The sequence below is a fragment of the Fukomys damarensis genome, unplaced genomic scaffold (genome assembly GCF_012274545.1).
Source record: "Fukomys damarensis isolate Sample0158 unplaced genomic scaffold, DMR_v1.0_HiC HiC_scaffold_16, whole genome shotgun sequence".
NCBI lineage: Eukaryota > Metazoa > Chordata > Mammalia > Rodentia > Bathyergidae > Fukomys > Fukomys damarensis.
The window spans coordinates 4,052,228-4,071,845 of NW_022900928.1; positions in this window are offsets into that span (position 1 = coordinate 4,052,228).

Sequence of the window (19,618 nt, forward strand, 5' to 3'; positions counted from 1 at the left end):
CCACATTTGTATGCTGAGTCAAGATGCTATAAGAATATAAATTCCTGCCCAGCAGACTCTGGGGCTCCACACTTGCTTTTAGAGATCTTTTTGCAAAGCGGTGTCCCAGTTCTCCTTTTCTACACTAGTGGGCAGATTGCCTTACAAGTACGAATCATTGTCAAAATAGACCAGGGACTTGACAGTACCTTTCATCAGTGATTTCAAATGCACTAGCTAGATGCTGAGGTAAAATGAATCAACCTGTTATCAAAGCAGGTAAGCCAAGCCACAATTTAGCTTCTTTTAGAAAAGGCACATGTAGTTGAGGCCCATATTCCTCTAAACTGAAGAAAAAAAAATATTTCAATGCAAAGAGGTGTTACTTTTCTCTGATTTAGATTTTCTTTTTGCCCCTTCTTTTAGCTACCTTGCTCATTTAAAAAGTGTCAGAATCTGAGTGCTCTGTTTAAATACCCCCTTCAAAACTTATATAAGCAGTTGTATTATGAGAATGTCCAATGGAACTTTTGCAAGTAAAATCAGATTCATTAAAACTAACATGTCAGAGCCTCATGACGGGCCAGGCACTCAGCTATAACACAGGACATTTCCTATTGCAGTATTTGGGCTGAAGTTTCATCTGTAAACAATGAGGGACTAGCACTATTGGATTCTGAGTCAACACTCAGACAAGGCGGTGCATAGACAGTTCCCCAGGTCACCAGAAGTGATCACCCCACCCTCTGCCCCTCATCTCATCCCTCATCACCCCACCCATTCACACAAGGTCAGATGCAGGGTAGTTGCCAGCCCAGTGGGGACTGTGTCCACTCCCCTATCTCTGCACTCTCAAACCACCACCTGAGAGATATAGCACAATGACACAAAATCTCAGACACACAAACCATCTAAAAGAGGAGAAGGTTATCATCTCTCTCTGAGGCTGAGTGCATGATGATTTAGAGAAACCCTGCAGCCTCAACTCAGTGTTTTCATGAGAATACAGTGCAGAGAAAGTGTCTTAGGATGTTGGCCTGTGCTCTCTAGAGCTGTGTTCTAAATTGAGAATGGCACTTGTTTTCCAAGGGAAAATCCTGAAGGTAGGAGGGTAGCTGTAGAGATGACTTGAGACTCAAAACAAGAGGAGAGCTAAGCAAGGAAATGATGGTGCATTCTGCATTAGGCAGGGGAAGATGAAGTCATCTCCTTGGACCAATGTATTCCACAAAGATCACCAGTTTGAAGCATGTTTCTGAGATTACCCCCAGTAAAGTAGTGCAATACAAGCCTGGACATAAGCTACCAGAAGAGGAGCTCAGCTGGACAATAGACTCAAGGTGTCAGATGCACAGTGCATTCATGGGGTGATCGTCTTCACCAGCATGGAGCATGATGGAATTTAAGCAGCCCGTGCATTTGTGCCTTGCAGCAGTGCAAAGATAGCATGGTGTGGTGGTGCATCCCTGTAATCCCAATACTCCAGGAAGCTTGGGCAGGAGGATAGCAAATTTGAGTCCAGCCTGCACAACTTAGTGGCTTGGTGAGACCCTACTTCAAAAAAAAAATTAAAAGTAAAACTAAGATCTGGGGCTGTAGCTCAGCGTAAAGGCTCTGAGATCAATCCCCAGTACTCCCCAAGAGTGAACACGATCAGAGTACCAAAATGTGTTATGTGCTTGTACAAATCTGCCAAAATGAAACCCATCAATCCATATAACAAATAAAAAGGTGAAAAGATAAATTTAAAATGTTTAAGAAATGTTCCAAAGCTGAAGGAAAGACCAATAATATGAGCCAGGATAGGATTTCAAACAAAGCAAGATGAATGAAAGATAACCTTGAGTCTTTCCTCCTCTCCTACATAACTCTATAGGCAACCAAGTGATGAGGAAAGAGGGAGATGGCAGAGAAAAGAACTGAGGGCTGTCTTCAGGGCAAACAGATACAGTTGTGAGATTTTCATAGACTGAGATTGAAATGTATACATTATGAATGACATCTGAACTAAATATTTTAACTAGATGAGACTGAATCTCCACAACAAAAGTACAGCCATCCTTGGTGAAGTGATCCAAAGCTCCAGCATCATCTCCAGATATTGTCAAGGATGGAGAGGAAGAAGTCTCCTGTGGGAAACACAGCATGAGCAGCCTACTCAAAAACAAAGTTATGTGCACATCATCTTCACAAGAAAATAGTGTTGAGAGCAATAATTCATTTGAGGGCCTGGGTTTTATTATGGTTGCTCTGAGATTCACACTAAGATCTGTTCGGTTCCCAAGTCTCTTCTTACCTCAATATACAGTACAACCCAGAGAGGAAGATATGGGACTAAATGTGGAAAACATAGAATTTAGGTTTGTGTCTTTGAGTGGTTAAGAGATTTGTTTAAAGAAGCAAGCAAAAGGTTCCCGCCATCTTCAGCACCAGCGGGTCTTCTCGGCCACGCCCTCCTGGGCAGTGTCCCCCCTATCTTTAGCACCAGAGGACTGCTCAGCCAGGCCCTCCTCTGCTGGCACCGCTGCCGCCATCTTCAGGGCCAGAAAGGTAGTAGGGTGGGCACCCCCAAACCGCCCCAACCTTCCCCCTCCCGTATTTAGACCTCCTGATTGTACCAGTCTTTGGACCTACTCTGTAGAGGCAGAGGTGGTCATAAAGAGTATTTTCTGGCACTTTCAACTTTGAACATCTTTAAAGAAGGGGTAGGGGAAACTTATAGTAGAACCGAGTGGAGTTCAACCCTTCAGGAGGTCAGGGAACTCAGTCTGGGCCTTGTAGCCTGAGCTCAGTCTGCTTCATGGGGTTCTGCCACCAGCTAGCTGAGGTCAGGGGACTCGGCTCTGCACATGGCAGTACATAGTGTATATTATGATAGCAGTGATATAGTCTGAAAGAGCCCCTTCAAACTCTTTTTTGTTTCTTTCTTTTTATTTTTCATTCCAGTCTGCAAATTCTTTTTTTTTCTTTCTTTTACTGTTTTCTTGCTCCAACTCAGTCTCTTACTCCACTATAGTATCCCTCATCTCCCTTTTTGTTTCTGCTCTTGTCCTAACTCAGATTTCTTATTTTATTATTTTTTTCTTTTCTTTATGTTCTTTTCTTATGTCATTCTACCTCACTCAAGGGTTATTATACTTCTATTTTGTTTGTTCCTTTTGAATTTAACAGTTTCCTGATGATTGTCTGTCTGGTCATTCTACATCTTCTGGCTTCATGTGAAACCTTCTCTAATTCTTTTACTTATCTACTCCACTTGTCTTAACTCTGTCTTAAGCCCCCATTCTAAATGGTAAATATCCTTATTGAAAAGTTTATTCACTGTAACCATATTTTGAATTGCTTCTTGATTTTAATTTAATTCACATGTTTTGAAGGTGTTAGACTGATGACTACCATAAGTGATCAATTTACAAATTGTGCTTCATTATATTGTGGTGCTGATTGTATCAATTAGGATAAAGGATTGTGATTGATTCAATGAGCTGTTTTCTTCGGTACTATGAAAATGAGAATGCCTATGAGTCATTAGAGACACATGGGCTACAGCCCAACTATATCAGGAAGATTTAAGTAATAACCTAAAAGTGAAGCTAAGGACAACCCAACAATATTTAAAAATGAGAAAATGCTTAAGCAAGATAGAGGGACAGACTTCCAGTTCACCAATGGCAAACAGAGGGGCAAATGATGAAAAGTCTGACAGTGAATCATCAGAACACCCTGAACTCAAAGCACAGGAAGTAACAAAACTGATCAATCAGGCTCTAGAGAAATATAAAACAGAAGTAATTTCCCAGATAAACATAGAGATGAAGAGCAAAATGAAAGTTATAATTCGTGACTCTAGAACAGAAACTGAGAGGAAAATAGATGAGCTCAGGACCATGATAGAAGCCATGAATGCCCAGCATAAGAAAGAATTGGAAACAACAAATGCCCAATACAAGAAAGAAGTGAAACCCATAGGGCAGATTCGAACAGATATCCAGGAGATTAAAAATTCCATTGAGAGTGTTCACAAAAGAATAAGAGTCCGAAGATAGAATCTCAGATATAGAAGATAAAATTGCAGTCAGTGACCGTGAAAAGAGAGGTCTCTTAAAAACAGTAGGGGATCATGAGAAATTGATACAACAACTCTTAGATGATACAAAGAAGAATAACATAAGATTGATAGGAATTCAAGAAGTAGTAGGAGAAAATGCAAATGACTTAAAAAAGCTGTTCACAGAATTAATTATAGAAAACTTCCCAAACAGAGGGGAAAAGTTTGACATACAGATAAGTGAGGCATATAGGACACCAACTAGCTGTGATAAAAACAATCTACACTTAGACATATAATAATCAAGAACCCAGAAACCCAACAGAAGAAAAAAATACTACAAGCAGTAAGAGATAAGAAACAAATTACATGCAAAGGAAAGCCCATCAGAATCACAGCAGATTTTTCAGTACAAACCCTTAGGTTAAGGAAAGCCTGGAATGAGACATTTCAAGTACTAAAAGAAAACAACCTCCAACCTAGACTGATGGATCCTGCAAAACTTTCTTTCAAATTGGATGGGGAAATAAGATATTTCCATGATAAAGAACACCTGAGAATCTTTATGAATACCAAACCAGCACTACAATGAATTCTAAACAATGTCCTAGAAAAAAACAATGAAGGTAACAACACAATGAGGCCCAACAGAGCAAATCAAATAGGCAAGCCAAGAAACTAAAAGGAGAAGGCGAAGAAAAATGACAATAATAAGTTAATACATATCAGTTATATCATCAATATCAGTGGCCTCAATTTACCAATCAAGAGAAATAGACTGGCAGAATGGATTAAGAAGCAAAATCCAATAATATGTTGTATATAAGAAATGTTTAGTGCAAAAGGAAGCCCATAGACTGAAAGTTAAAGGACAGAAAACTTCTTCATGTAACAGGAGCCCCCGCAAAAAGCAGGGGTAGCAATCTTATTCACAAAGTTAAGTTTCAAACCTAAACTGATTGAAAGAGACAAAGAAGTTCACTACATCCTTGTAAAGGGAACAATTCAAGAGGAAGAGGTAACAAATAATTTATTTTTAATTCATTGAGTATGTCAGAAAGTATATATGCTTTTTTCTCTTTTCTTCTTTTTTTTCTTTTTTCTTTTTCTTCCTCTGATACTGGGGATTAAACTCAGCACGTTGTTCTGGCTAGGCAGGTGCAGCACTACCGAGCTAAATCTCAGGCTTTACATTTCATATTTTTAAAATTTATCAACACATTAATCCTTGTCTTTATATGTTGGTCTATCAAATTGATGAGTTATTTTGGTTCTCATTTTATTTGCTCTTTTATTGAAGAATTTATGGAATCTGTATATATGAGTAGTATGATAAGTATTAAGATCCATCTGTCATTTTCCTCTTTCATCTCTGCTTTCTACAAACTTCCTTTTCTGTCACTACAGCTTGTTTGGTTGGAAATTTGTTAAGACAAATTTTGTTATGTTATCAGTATATCTTTGTACTTATTTTCTATTGATGACAAATATTAATTTTTAAGTAAATTTTATCATAACTACACTTAAATAAATCATCAATATCATTTAGTATCTGGTACATATTACAAATTCTCCAACTCCCTCAAAGATGATATTTGTTTTTTCTCAAATCACACAAACCACCAACATTCCACACATCACTGCACTTTTTTATTATACCAAAGTATATATTGTATTGTAGAAAATATGTGTTGTGTATATGTGTGGGGGTATGTTTTTACATGTGTGTGTGCACTATTAAATGAGAAACATGGTCATGAATGTGGTAAGATTGTGCACATTTCACATATTGATAGTTTCTCTAGCAACCTTATGATTTCTCTAAATTACATGCTTGACTTAATTCATAGTCATTCATTTGGGAAGAATATTAAATATGTATTGGTTTTAAATTCTATCATTATGCTTATAAAAATATAATAGTATGGGATATAATAAAATAGAAACAGAAAAATCTGATCTTAAAAATGTGAATTCTTTTAGTTACTTTGGATTTCAAATATAAGTATATTTTTTTCCTGTGGGACGTTTTTAGAAAATGTAAGTGGTACAATCAACAAACATATGATATTTATCAATTAATAAAACCAAGGAGTTTATAAATCATAAAATTTTGAGGACAGTTTCTCAACTATAATATGTAACTTTGTTTTATTTGTAATTACATTATTTCAAAAATATTATATGACAAGAAAATAAGAGCATAATATTTGAAGATCATATCAAATTAATAATGTATTTCAATTATTAGTCTATGTTACATCCTTTTTTGCTGTCATATATATGTATATTTGAAATTTTTATTTATTATCTTCATTTCTTGTTATCACGTATGTTGGCAATCTTTAATAAAAAAAAGAAGCAAGAAAAAAAATCACAAGATACTCAATGTGTATGGTGTGAAAGTATTAAGATTTTATTCCACCAATATAAATCAAGGAGGAGGATTTGATAGGTGGTCCAGGAATGGGAACAAAAATAGAAAAAAAAAAAAAAACCAGATGTGGCACAGGTGGGGGAAATTCCAAAGATAACAAAAAATGTAAGTGAAGAACACATACAGTTCTCTGCCTTGACTGGTTATTTCTGTGACTGAAATTCCACCTTCCAGACATAATATTCAAAACTCACACTTACAGTGAAGATTTGATGATCTCTAATAGCTTGTGGGAACTCAATTTACACCACATCATTTATCTTGAATTTTCTGGCCCGTTTTCTATCGCCCCTTTCATTTCTGGTAGAAGAACGGTGATTATGTATTCTCTCCCTTTTTTAATATCTTGTAGTCCAAAGACTATTTGATACATAGATTTGTCTGGAAGAACGAATCGATAACAGCAAGGTGAATGGCAGGGAGCCTGGAAGTGGAAATTATCAAAGCAATAAAATCCACCATGAGAAGCAAAATCTCCTTTATGAAAGAACTGATGTGAATGAATCCAGAATGAACTCCAAATACAAGCATTTTTTAAGGAGGGGGTAGTGGAAGTTAATTGGTTGACTAATAAAGTCTTGGAATCACAGCTTAAAGCAAGGTCTACACATATTCTGTAGCTTTGGTGATGTGATCTTCTCTACAAGATAGATTTATTTTGAAAATACTTTGCATAGGAATGTGTTGATTCAATCAGCTACTGTATTAGGGAAAATAATGCTGTTCACAGAAGATGTTCATGTTCTGATTTCTGAGACCTCTGAGTACATCGTGTTACACAGCGAGAGGGGATTAAATTTGCAGAGGAAATTAAGGGTCTTAATTAGTTCACTATGGAGTTAAAGAGATTATCCCAGGAGATCCAGGGCTGCTTGCTGTAATCCCAAGTGTTTTTTTGAAGTGTGAGAGGGTGACGCAAAAGGAGGGGAGAGTCAGGGATCTGAGATGCTACGATCCTGGGAACTCAGAAAATCAGGGAAGCAAATCCTTCTGTGGAGCATCCATTAGGAGTAGCCTTGTTGACATCTGCTTTGTAGCTGACTGACCCATTTCAGATCTGACCTTCCAGACAGAACAGAGAGATAATAAACGTGTTGTTTTAAGCCATTAAATGTGTGATCATTTATTACAGTAGCAATAAGAAACTAATGAAGATGTTACAGTTTATATTGTTTTAACCGAATAACAATGTTTGACAGGAACCGAAAAGCAGGGCAGCCGTCCCACTTCCCACAGGAATTAATGGATTCATTAAGCTGTTCATGAGAAACTGAATCCCAAACCTTACGAAACACGCTCCCTTTGCATGGCTGATGTTTTGGCCATCGGAGCTTTGGGTTTCTCTTATCAAAGGTTAGTCACTGCCTGTCCAACATCCTCCTCTTCGCCTTCTCTCAGGCACTAAATCAATACAACCCGGCTGTCTGTTCTTCTTGAGACAACAGTGTCCCTGTCTTTCTTGTCTATGCAATCACTAACTCACTTGCTGTTGTGGATAATAACTTCATTATCTTCAAATCAAATCCACATTTTAGGTGAACATCAAAGCCATGTTCCAGGGTTGGCTTTTGCTTTTGTTTTATTCAAAGAAACCATGCCTAGAATAACTGGGCTCCACTGTGCATGCAGAGTATTGAGAGAAAACCTCGAGCTGGGCCATACTTTATTACCACATACCTGAAGCAAAATGTATTAGCCTGCTCCCCTTCCATGCTGATGAACATTTCCAAAGAAACTTGGAGAAGAAAGAATATGAAAAAGCACATTAAAGCACAGCTAAGTCCAAGATTGCTATTAAAAGGGAAACCTAGAAGAGCTGAAGAGCTAAAGGGCTGCAGTCTTCCTGCGGCCATATCTAGGCACCTGCCAGTGTTTCTACTTATTCTGATTACTTGAAATCCAAACCACCTCATCATGGAGAGGACATCCTGAGAAAAGTAGCTAGCTCATTTCTTCTCCTACTGCGCAATACCTTGGTGGTGTCACTTTGAGCTCTGGATGATATTTCTTGTTGTCTTTGCTGCCCTTTGAACATGTTTGTTCTTAGTCTAGACCGTAACCTGTGATGCTCTGCTGTGAAGTGGATTGGTCTGTGGTCCTTTGGGGCACCTGATCCATCACTTAGGCGGCAGCAAGCACCATCTTTCAAGTTGGGCTGAATATAAAGGATGGTAGGAAGTGACCTGAACGGGAGCATTTTGTCTCCTGTCCCATACCTCACTTCCCACACACACCCACTTGTTTTTATCATAAATGTTTGGAATGTGCACGGCAAAAGTCCCTGCCTGTACCAATGTCTTCCAGAGTTCAGACTTTATGAACAAATCCTCAGTAGCACGGGAACTAGCAGAAAGAATCAACAACTGGGATCTCATCTTACTAAAAAGCTTCTGTACTTCAAAAGAAACCATTAGCAGAACTAAGAGACAATCTACAATGTGGGAAAAAATTTTTACCAGCTGTACCTCAGACAAAGGACTATTATCAAGGATATATAAAGAACTCAAAACAATCAGTCCCCCCAAATATAAAGACCCGATCCAAAAATGGGCATCCGAAATGAACAGACATTTCTCATACAAAGAAGTGAAAGCAGCAAGAAAATATATGAAAAAATGTTCCACATCACTGGTCATTCGAGAGATGCAGATGAAAACAACACTAAGATTCCACCTCACCCCACAAAGAATGGCTGCTATCAAGAAATCACACAATAACAAATGTTGGCGGGGTTGTGGGGAGAAAGGAACCCTCCTCCATTGTTGGTGGGAGTGCAGACTAGTGCAACCACTATGGAAATCAATATGGAGATACCTCAAAGAGCTTGGACTGGAGGTTCCATTTGCCCCAGCCATCCCTCTGTTGGGTATCTTTCCAAGAGAACTAAAAGAATCATATCACAGAGAAGTATGCGCACCCATGTTTATAGCGGCACAGTTTGTAATAGCTAAATCTTGGAAACAACCTATTTGCCCATCCGTTGGAAACTGGATAAAGAAGTTGTGGCTTTTCTATAAAATGGAATATTACTCAGCCATAAAGAGCGAGAGAATAGATTCATTCATAGGAAAATGGATACATATTGAAGATATACTCCTAAGTGAAATAAATAAGTCCCACATGTGTAAATACCAAATAGTTTCCCTGGTGTGAATATTCTGCAACAATGCATAAGATTCTAATAAGATTACTGACATTTAGAAATGGGAGGAAAGGAGCTAAAGGTGTAGGGAAGGTGTGATACGTAGGGGAAGAACAAAAAGGGAAAAGAAAAAAATGTGAGAGAATGAAAAGATGAAAATAAAGTGTTTGTAGATGGGGAGGGGAGGAGGGGGTGAAGGGAGGGCAGAGGTAAGGGGAAAAAATGAGAATCAAGACTTGCCATGTAAAGGTACATGATCCCAACAATGAATGTAACTGTACTGTATCCCTAAATGTACCAATAAACTCAAAAAAAAAAAAAAAAAAAGTCCCTGCCTGTTTCCTGAGCAGTGAAAAGTACCTCAGCTGTAAAATATTCATGCCTTCTCCCCCCACAATAACTGGCTCCTGCTCTGGGGTCTGTGAGGAGGCACACTCTGGGACCTGAGTGTAACAAGCATTTTCGCCAGCACACCTTTGACCTTTCTGAGGAGAATGGCATTCTGGAGGTAATGAAAGCCTTCGTCACTATTGACAGGAAAAGCATTTACGAATGACAGCTTTTATCACGTAGTAAATTGTCCCAAGTGCAGCCAAGACAGTAGTACTTGTGTCAAGTAGAAATCTCAGAATTGAGCTTAAGCTGCCAATAACCCCTTATACCAAATAAAAAATGAAAACAGCAAAGGTATCTGTGTCATATATTTGGATCTGTGTCATTCTTTTCTAAAGTTCAAATATTGAAAGATGCTTCACACCAGAAGAAATTCCTCCCTTGCCCTGCTTGGGAAGCCAGGGTCCTAGATTGCGTGTCCTTCATGCAATACAGTCTTACGACCTGCACCTCCCAGCCTGCATCTTACCACCTGGTTGTTTATGTGCATGTTGTATGTTCCCTGCTACCCAGGCACAGGGACCAACATGGAAATAGTCATAGACAAAGAAGTGTGGGTCACATGCTTAAGAGAGTCACTTTCAAAACTGGAATGAAGAATGTACAGGCTACAGAAACCCTGGGCAAATCAGGGTGATTTTTGAGCCTCAATTTAGTCACAATTAGTCACATGGTCATTTTAGTCAAAACCAGAAGAGGTCCTCTGATGTCCCCTCCCGCTCTTGTTAATTTGGGTTCACTTTTCATTCAAATGCATTGCCCTAACCTCGTTTCCCCTGGCCATGTGATCCTGGCTTTTTCTCTTCTCTTCCATTCCGTTGTCATTCCACATGGGGAAAGATGCACTCATATCTTTTATGAGAATACCAATTAAAGTCTGATTCCTCACTACTCTGGGGCTTATGCTATGGGGCACCAGAGGCCAAGAGTCCCAGAGGAGGAGAGACGCCTGGGGCCAACCATCAATGACTTAACTGCAGTCAGCCCAGGAACCGTCATCCCTGACCACCCTGGTCATTGCCCAGAGAGGCAGAGATAAATGGAGAAGACTCCAAATTAGCTAGATTGAGAGAAATCATTGCAGCTGTTCTTGTAGTTATAAAAGAAAGAAATGCTTTGCTCATAAATGAGAAAATTGAGCTGAGCAGGGGGAACCTTTAGTCTGTGAGTTCAACTTACAGTTAAAACAATCACTTTAGCACCATGAATCAGGGAAGCCTCTGCCTTTACTGACTGCACTGATTCCTCCCCTAAATATCAGTACCTCAGTTCATGAATTTAATTTGCTCTACCACTATGAGGAAGATACTGCAGTCCAGATCATCACCCCATAAAGTGCACAAATGTAAACAAAATTTTGAGGAATGCTTCGTTCTCAAACAACTTGGTTGACGAACAGAAATATTCATGAACAGAGGCACCTCTGTATCCTGAACAAAGAGACATGGCATTATCAATAAATATACGGTGGACCTCTGACATTTGAAGGTTCCCAAGGTAACTCAAGTTGGTCAAAGGCTCAGGCTCCTCTACATAGCCTTCAACGCCTCTCCCTGCACGAGGCAGATCTCAGTGTCCTCAGAGAGACACCGGCCCAGGATTTCTCAGTGAACCACCCCCCCACAGGACAGGGTGCTGTCCTATTCCTTCCAGAACTCTTTAAGGGTTAAATCTGTTTCTGAGACCATCTGGAAGCACAAGTGTCTGACACTCAGGTTGTAATTTAAGACTTGGGTTGTAAGTTAAAACTTAAATGCCAGTCACAACCCAAGTTCTTCGTATATCAGGCCAGCCCTAACTCAAGGGTCCACTGTCTGTAAGAATATCTGTACATAAGGTGCTCCTTTATGCAGCAGTCATGTTAGTCTCTAATTTAAAAAGTGCTTTACAAATAGCTACATAATGGATTTATAGGATCAGTTTCCCATTGTTTTGTCCTGTTTCTCTCACAGTGCTTCAAACCTCCAGTTCTTTGGTGCATGTTAAATAGATATCCAGATACATATAAATTTGTTTGCCTTTTCCTTACAAACCTGGCATTTTCACACACAGCAGAGAGCATCTCTCATTATCTGACCTAATCACCTTAATTATCACTTCCTTGACCTCCCTGAGTAGGTTGAGTTCCCCATTTTAAGTGTTGTCATAGCAACCTGCATTGTTTAACGATAGCGCTTCACACAAATATAATTATGTTGTTGGATTATTGACTTAATAATTCCCTTTCCTATGAATTGTTTGTACTTTTGAGTGTAAGAGTAATGTTCATCTTGTTACAACTAATAAAGTGCTAATATATTGTTAAATATTTATTGAATGAATAAATTCACGTACAATTAGATCCTCTGAAAAGCAAGGCCAAAAGATAGGGCACGTTTTCTATTTTTGTTTGGGAATTTTAGTCAGCTTTTGACTCCACTGAATACAGTTGTACTTAACAAGATGTTCTGTGTGAAGTCTTAGTAGGAGAAAGTGAAGCTTCTACCTTAGCACATACCCCTCAGGAACATATCCCGACCCATCCTCTTCAAACCTTGGCTGGAATATTTAGCGCTCTCCAAATGCTTTATGCATTTCGTAGTCCTGTAAACTATTTCAATCCTTTGAGGAATGAGGAGCGCAGATAAATAAGCGACCCTATTGGGATGAACCCTTTGGTGTCTTGCTAGGCAGAGCCCTCTGCTTCCTCCTCCTCCCTCTCTCTTCATTCAACCGCTAAGGTCTCACTCAACACCCTCTTCCTTGCCACACCTCTGCCCAGCAGCCCACACACCACCCCTGGAAAACCAAGCTGGGGAATCACTTGCTTTCCACGACGTCCCCATACCTATCGCACCATGTCGTGTGGTATCCCACTGCTTCTCTGCTCTCTCTCTTCTGCTTCCCTCATGCCAGGGAGCTTACCTGGCAGAGATGGCTGGCACCTATCTCAGCACTCCCAAAATCCCCCGTGGTGGTTGGGACATGTGGGGCACAGGCAAAGCCTTTGGGTTTTTTTTTTTTTTTTTTTTTTTTTTTGCTTCAGGATTTCATATATCTGTCCATCAGTGGTCCCACCTGAGGCTCAAAGGAGTTCTGTTTCCAAACTCCCATGGCAGCAGAAGTCAGGCCTTCGTAGGCCCTCAGTCCCTTCTCATGAGACCCTCTCCCTGTACAAGCTCAGAGTATGGTGACTTGCTTCTTCCAAGCTAGGAAGGAGATACAATAGTGTCTCCGCAGGATGGGCATTACAATCTTAAAGAAAACGATCAGGAACACAATCCCTTCTCATGTGCCCCACAGCAGAGGAAGAAGTCGTGTCCTATACACTCCAGAAGAAGGGACTGTGAAAGGGTGGAACAGTAGAGGGCAGGAATGAGGGGTCACCCACAGAGTGTCTGCCACAGCCCACAAGAGAAAGGAGACGATTCTGGAGTCCAGGAGATCCAACACAGTGAATGAAAACCAGGCCAAAATTGAGACATCCTCTCCAAGAAAGCTAAGAGTGTCCTAGGTTCACTGTATAATAATCGTATTTGTATAGATCACCATGCTTTATTTAGACAGAGTATGGAGTATTCATTTCTTAGTTTGATGGGCATAACATTATATAATCAGTTGTTTCTTCCATACAATTCTCTATGATGATTCACTATGTATGGTTTAGTTTTTAATATTTAAATTTACATTTACAAATAATACTTTTCTTAACTTAAAAAAAAGAACTTTTTAGTTTCAGAAACAGAACTGTAAACTTTTTTCTCTTAAATAAAAATGAGATGTTAATTGAATGCACAGACCAGACTTAGATCCCTGAAAAATAATTACTTGGTTCTGCTTTGCCAGGTCCAAACAGGTAGGTTCAGAGATGGCCTTCCATGTAGGCCTGGTCCTCCCCCACACAAGAAACTCACAACACCTTGAAACTATGCAGCCTCCACTAGCTTCAGTTATACATTTCAGACCAAGAACAATCTTCTGTGTGATAATTAGTTTACAACTGCTACTTGTTATAATCCAAAACCTTCAAATACTTCGAGAGCATATGATGACCAAACAAAGCAAGCTTTCATTAAATAGGAGACATGAATTTACATTTAGGACTTCTAAAGAGATATTTGTCTTTGGAAACCTTTCATGGAAGAGTTATTTAATAAATGAAAGACTATTAAATACTTCTCTAAGTATTTCTATAAACACAATTAAGTGCCAAGTTGTCCCTAAGTCATTGTTGACCTTTTGAGTATACACAGAAGGCCAACAACACCAAACAAATTGTGTGTGTTTAAACTTTAATAGTAATTTAAGTCTTAATTTCATTTAGATAAATTTTTAAAAATCAATCAAATCCTTCATGGTTTGTACCAAAGTAAATTAAATATGCAAAGATCGCTTTCTTTCTCCCCTCGGCTGTTGGGATGATATTTATATCCTGAAGAATGGTTGAAACCTAAAAATGTGTGTTGACAGCGTACAAGGCCTAAAAGAAGAATTTGACAACCAATTCTTCCAAGAACAGGCCCAATTTTATTGACTCTTCCCCTGAAAAGTGGATGCAGAGGCTTGAACTTGAAAACTCTCGAAGGTACTTTCTGCTCTAAAAGCCATTTATTAGCAAAGGTTAGCTTGGAAATTTGCAATCTTAATCCTTGGAAATACATAAATATTTATGAGGTGTGTCCCACATACACATTTTAAAACTTCTCCTTTGATGAATTGCATGCCATGCTTGCAGGAATAACATCGTAATAAGAAAATTTTTATCTAGTTTTACTTTTCCATAAGTAAATTTTCCTTCCCCGTGGCTAGCTCTTCTCTTTCAAATAGCGATCTCCCCTGGAGTTCTCTTTAGAATCGACTCAAACACTTTGGCATCCAATTTCTCAGAACCTGTCTCAGGTGGTATCATTAGGTTTCTCCCTTCCCGAATGCCACTGCAGTGTAAGTCAGCAGAAAGCAATCAGTGATGCCAGTTTTCATGGCTGATTTCTGGCATCTCCACTGAGGGGGGAGGCATAAAAGTGTAGATCACATCACAGCCATCAGTGAAATAAAAGTGCCCAAAGAGATTATTATTAATGTATCAGAAACCAGTCTACTGCATTCCCTAAGAAAAAGAAAAACATCTCTTTTTATATACTTGTCATCTGCTTAAACCCAAAACCAAACAGTGGAACTTGACATAAAGCCAGAGAAAATTAGTCCCACAAATTGAATGGCCTTTGGCTTATAGTAGAACAATGCTTGATTCTCTTTATAAATGAGAAAATTGCATGTACCACCTGGAGAGAAGTGGCATTTAATGTTTTCCTAGTCTAAGGTTATTTACATTGTGTATTCCTAAAGAAAATAAACTACTAATTGATACACAGTACAACAGCTCTGGGTCCAAATGGACTACACCAATGCCAAGTGAGACTTAAAAATACTTTGATGGTCATGGCCAATGCTCAAGATAAATATGGAAGATAACTTGATTTTTAGAAAAACGAGTCCGATATAACTCAAAAACATTGAATTTGGAAAGTCTAAATAAAGAGTACGTAATTCAAACTGAAAATATGCATGTGTAGTTAGGGTGACCCAATATTCCCCCTGACCTCCGTTGCCAGGAGCATCCCTCCATCCCAAATGTGCCCAGGTCTCAGTGCTATGAGACACGGTCACTCTGCTAACCCTGGTCATCAGGGACCTATCTGCCAGAAGCTAGCAAAAGCACAAAAATTAGTCTTCAGCATTGATGAGAACATCTGTTTCATAAGATGCTTCTTTATTTTTTTCCCAATTGCCAACCTTTAAACAGAGCAGCACAAAATGTCAAAATTATTCATCAAGCTACCTATGTGGAGAATGACTCATATACATGGAAATAGCAGATCATATAACAGGGGGTCTGGCCCATCCTCTTCCTCTCCTGGAATTGTCCCCATCACGGATAATACTAAGGCAGGTGTTACGAACCTGCAGCCCATGGGCTGAAACAAATCCCACAGGTACTTCTTGGGAGGCTTTTAAACATTTTTAAATTGGCAGATTTCATATAAAAATATAGTTTCAGCTCTTCTAAAAAAAAATCCCCCAAAATCTGGCAACGATGACCTAAATTCCCACAGGGCAATAACAGGCAAGACCTAGATAACAGCTGCTTCTTCTTTTCCACAAGATGCTTTCTGGCAAATCACAGTCTCCCATCATTACCTTAACCCAAGCTCCTCCATCATTAAACTGCCTGCCCAGCCCAGAGCATCAGAATATGTTATTCTGGGGTTAAAAAATCAAAGTAGCAGCAGCCATACTGTTTGCTCCTATCTTAAAGACACCCTCTTACTTTTTCTATCATTCCAGCGCTTACACTAACTCTGTAATATTTCTTAGCCTTCTTAGAGGCATCTCTTCCTTTTATCTCTATTTCTCTTCCTCTTAAACTGTAGTGTCCTCTGGGGCTCCCTTCCCAACCTTTTCACTTTTCTCAGTTTCCTCCAACAAATTTAATCATATCCTGTGGCTTCAGTTCTTTCTGCGTATCTCTTGAAAATATATATCTTTGCCGTGACTCCTATTCGAACCTTTAGGCCCACAAGTCCGGTTGTATAGATGTCATTTCCACGATATAAGTACTACCAAGTAAATAGATTCCAAAGCTTATTATGCTTATATAAAATCTTTCTTTCTGCTTTCTAATCCAGACTTGATGTGCCATCAGAAAGAATTGTGCAAATCACAGATATGATTATTCCTTGTACTCTATGCAATGAATTTAGGATGCAAGTAAAAGTCTCCAATTTGGCATAAAAATGCTACTCACAATTTTTGGCTGATCAGCCTCAGAATCTATTATACCTCCTCTACTCAATGTAGAAAATGGTTTCCAGCAGGGCATGGTGGCTCATGCCTGTAATCCCAGCACTTGGGAGGCTGAGGCAGGAGGATTGCTCTGAGTTCGAGCCCAGCCTGGGCTACATAGTGAGTTCCAGGTCAGTCTCAACTACATAGTGAGACCCTGTCTCAGAAAACCAAAAAAAAAAAAAAAAAAAAAAAAAAAAAAAAAAAAAAAAAGAAAGAAAGAAAATGTTTTCCAGAGAAAAATTATACATTCCATGCTTTTGAGGATGATATGGACCCTTCCTTTCTTCATAAAGGCAATGGCCGCTCTTCCCTGAGTCCCAGCTCTCAGCTCAAGCACTACCTGCAGGAAGTCCTGACTCCTTGGCTGCTGTTTCTTTGTTTGTTTTCATAAATGTTCTTACACCATTCATTCCCCCACTATAGTAAATATCATTGTCTGTTCTGATATTTGCTTGTTTACTTAAGCAATTTCCCAACTTCACTGTAAGCATCCTAGAAGACAAGAATAGAATATTATATTTGCATTCAAAATATTTACCAGTGCTTACCACATAATGAGTACTCAGTGCAGATCAATAGTTTATATGATTCATCTATAGGTATTTTAAGAGTAAAGGTTTAGTTCCGTGTAACTTAAAAATGGGTGAAAGTAAATGATACTATTTAATTACAGCAGTCTCTCCAGTTTACTGAGAGTATCTATCTAAAGAAATATTTTCCTAAAATTACTTCTTTTCAACTTTAAAAGAGGAGATAGTGTTTTGTCATAAATGGATTCCATACAAATACCGAAAGAATATTATCCAAATTTTCTCCCTCTCATTTAGATTTTGGCCACTCTGATTTTCAAAGTAATTATGTCTTATTTCAGACTTCCTGCTGTAAGCTGAATAATGCTTCTAAAGAGGTCCTAATCCCAGGAAACAGTGAATATGGCAACTTACACAACACAAGAAACTTCATAGATATGATTAAGGTTAAGGAACTTAATTATCACTGGAAGATTGTTGAAGACTACCCAACATAATTGTATCTTTGTGAGAAGGAGGCAGAAGCATGGGAAAGTGAGAAATTAGAGTGACTCTGAAGACAGAAACGGGAAGGCTACACTCCGAAGACATAGGGAGCAACCACAAGCCAAGGGAAGTAGGAGGCTTCTAGAAGAAGGGAAATGGAAACATCAGTTCTTCCTTGTGGTGTCCAGAAGAATCCAGCCACGCAGACATTCTGTTTATAGCCGAGTGATGATGATTTCAGATTTCTGGCTTTCAGAACTGAAATAAATACATTTTTATTACCTGCAAGCATTGAGATCAAGGTCATTTTTACAGAAAGAAAATAAAAATACCTACAGAATTTGGTGCTCCTGTAACAAACCCTAAAAACGTGGTAGTGTTTTTTGAAACTGGAAAATGAGTTGAAGCTGGAAAACTTTAACGACATACTAAAGATTGATTCTGTGTTACTTGAACGGATTGTGAAAATAAATATGGGTGTTAAAGACTTTCGGGTAACGATGTAGGAGGAACTGAGGAAAGCACAGAACAGAGTAGCGATGTCATTTTACCAGAATTTGGGTGAACAGACTAACCGTAGAAGTGCAGGTGTTGAAGGTGCTGCTGGTAACAGCTTAGTAGAAAGTAGGAGTCATTTTATTGGAAACAGTGATAAAGAGAATCTGACAATAACATCAGAAAACTTAGCTGAATTGTGTCCTACACTTATATGAAAAGCAGAACTTGTAAGTGATGATTTGAATATTTAACTTAAGGGATTCTTTAAAAATATGGAAAGTGTTGGCGGGATGGCTTGATTCTTATTATGTACTCCAAAATGTGAGAGGAAAGGATAAATTAAGGAAAGAAATTTTAATTCCAAAGGAACCAGGAGATGCTCCAATTAGGAGACTCTCTATCACAGAAGTCTCCACTGGTTACAAACCTAAGATGTGGTTAGCAAACCTTTTCTTAGTGCTTGTAGAGGAACAGAGTTGTAAAACGTAATCACTCAAAGGGCTATGTGAAGAGATTAGGCCTATCTCATATTTCTCCCACCTTCCCAGCATCCACCACTAATAGTTGGGGTCACCTGGAGATGCCTTCAGGAGCCACACCTCCCAGAGGGCAGATCTGCCATGCACATAGGTAAGCACAAAGCTCCTGAGAGGAGCACCGGCAGAAACACTCTGTGTCAGTTTAAACTGGAAGGAACGAGAGAGGAATATAACAAAGATACCAGATGTTCAAAACTCTGCAGGGATGAACCAGACTAATACACTACTCCACTAAAGCTTGGGCACCCTTTACGGAAAATCAGGAAAGACTCAGATGAAGCCTGCGTCAAGACGGAAGAGCTCTTGGCCCCGAGTCCCCAGATCAGAGTCACAGCCACAGACCACTACACACTCACGACATATTAGTTAGGGAGCAATTCAATGGAAGAGTTAAGGCCAGACTCTGGTGCACCCATCTTCATAAAACAAACACTGACAGACATGGAGAATCAGATGAGCACCTGAAAGACATCGTACCACAGGGACGTATGCACACCCATGTTCATAACAGTGCAATTCATAATAGCCAAATCTTCCAAACAGCCCTGTATCCATCAACAGATGATAGAGTTTTAAATGTGATGTTTATGCACAATGGAATACTATTCTGCAATAAAGAAAGATAAACTTGAGTCATTTTCAGGAAAATGGATGCACCCTGAGACCATAATGTTAAGTGAATTTACTCAGATACACAAGCTTAAATATTGCATGGTTTCTTTTTTATATGTATGATACATA